This window comes from Hetaerina americana, unplaced genomic scaffold (genome assembly GCF_022747635.1).
Source record: "Hetaerina americana unplaced genomic scaffold, ioHetAmer1.1.p SCAF_142, whole genome shotgun sequence".
Lineage (NCBI taxonomy): Eukaryota > Metazoa > Arthropoda > Insecta > Odonata > Calopterygidae > Hetaerina > Hetaerina americana.
Window position 1 is genome coordinate 557501 of NW_027286537.1, and position 2500 is coordinate 560000.

Genomic DNA, 2500 nt, shown 5'->3' on the forward strand with positions numbered 1-2500 from the left:
GCGTTTTGGACCAGTCTTTTTGCCCAGAATCTCCGAAAAACACCGGCGATTGCGCCATTCTGAGCAATGTCCAAGGGGATCCCAAAATGATTTTGACTTATATGTGGAGTATCGCATTGGCGAGTCCAACCGGTCAGCAAATGGCGAGGAAGTGATTCGGGGTTGGTTCTCGGTCTCTTCGGATCTCGCCCACCTCTACCTAGTCCCTTTTTGGAAATGGTACATAATTTACCCGAGAAATGGAAAAATCTGTTCAGGGGGCGATGCAGGGCGGGTTGCCGGGAGTTCCCCCTGCGATCGCCGGGACGAGGGTTGGTCTCTCCCCGGGGTCCTTTTGGGTTCCGGGTTGGGTTCTCTCACCGGGTGGCTGGGAATACGCCCGGTGTGTAATGCTTCCCAGACGGCCGTTTGTTTACGGAGTGCGATAAACGGTATGGGTGCGCACTCCAAACTGATTTTGACCTTGTCCGGCACTGTGTGTGTACCGGTAAGTAGGGCTGACGCTGGCCCGAAACCCTTCAAACCATACATGTCAGCAAAGCTTATAGCGCAAGCTAAGCCTCGGATGCCTCACAGTTCTAGTCCCGACTGTGTGGAAAATTCGGCTGGTGGACGATACCCGACGCGACTTGGCGACCGAACGGACAACGAATATTGGATAGCATACCCAATTGTGACGCCGTTCCCGTGCCCGCTGTGCGCTAGCGTAATGACTAGTGCGAGAGGGATCACGGGACATGTTAAAATGGTGCACCCTGGTACGAGGCAAAGATTTCGATGTTCGAAATGCGCAACGGAGTACAGATCCTATCAATCCGTTGCATGCCACTATCCGCACTGCAAAGGGCAGATGAGTGGCGCCAGGGGGCCGGTTGAAAAAGAATATTCTTGCGAAGGATGTCCGAGGTTTTTCCCTACGGCTCGGGGATTAGCGACTCATGAACGCCATGCGCACCCCGCATTGCGGAATGAGAAGCGTCTCCGGTCGTGCCTTGTTCCGAAGGTTCTCAAAGAATCGGGACGTAAGGACTATCAATGGACCGAGGAAGAGTGTGCGAAACTCTCCGTTTTGATCAAGAAATTCTCTGGAGACCGCCGCGTGAACATTCGCATCGCTGAGGCTTTGGGGTCTAAGACTCCGGCCCAAGTGCGTTCACGAAGACGGACCATGCTCGGTAGGGAGCGAAAACTGGAATTGACGAAAGCCTCTATCGGGGACCAAAACGAGCGAAGTACGCAGACGCCTCCAGGATGCTCAGATCTCGGAACGGCAGATGCAGAAAAACTTGAACTGGTACCTGATATCGAGTTGAGCTCGGAGAACATCGAGGCAACCCCCATGGACTTGACGAAGGAGAACCCTCGCCAGATCCCGCATGACCCGCGAGGAGAACTGCGACACTGGCAGAGGGGAATCTTTCAAAAGGCGCTCGATATCGGCACGCCCAAAGGGGAAAAGGCCGCCGAATTATGTAGCGCATTAGACGGAATCCTATCCAGAGCTATCTTAGGATTGGCCGAGGAACGGATCCGTCAATTGACAGAGAATTTCGTGACCGATTGGCTGCACCCGGCGTTAATTCCAGACGGAGGAGAGGAAGCGACAAAGAGCCCACGCCGGGCGAAAAGTCGGAACAGTAAGTTCCGGAGGAAGGGCCCTCCGAGGAACGGAAAAGAGGCAAAGAGCGGCAAGAGAAAAAGATTTGCGTACGCTAGGAGCTCCGATATGTTTGAGCATTGTCCGCGAAGACTAGCTAGACTGGTTGTTTCGGATCGATTGGACTCGTTATGGCAAGGAGGTGACGAGGACGAGAAACCGCCCGCCCACGCGGTGCGGAGCCTTTACGAGGAACTCTGGGGAAAAGCTGCAGAGGACCAGCTGGTTCTAGGTGATTCCAGGGTGAAATCGATCCACAATAATTTCGATTATTTGTGCCCGAAGGAGGTGAGGATTCGACTGAGGGCAACCCGTCCAGGGACCGCAGCTGGCTTGGACGGGATAATGAAACACCATCTGGTGAACTTCCCGGGGATTGCGAAGGTATTGGCGAAGCTCTTCAACTTACTGTTAGGCACAGGATTCTTTCCAAGAGAGTGGAAAAAGAACAGGACCACCCTCCTTCCGAAGGATGGGTGTGAAACGAGAAAACCTGAAAATTGGCGCCCGATCACAATATCTTCCCTCGTCTCGAGATTGTACTCGGCCCTCATAGCCGAAAGGTTGGGAAGGTCGGTGACTCTCTCCGCGAGGCAGAAGGGATTTGTATCGGAGGACGGCTGCTTTAGTAACTTGTTCCTCTTAAACGAGGTAACGAAGCAAGCCAAGGTCAACGGCGGATCCACGGTAGCCTTGTTGGACGTCTCCAAGGCGTTCGACTCGGTGCCGCACTCTGCGATCCTAAAAGCGTTACGAAAGAAGGGGGTTCACCCACACATTCAGCGACTCGTCGCGGAAATGTACACGGGGTCTTCCACGGAGATAGGGGGCTTCGGGAGGGGT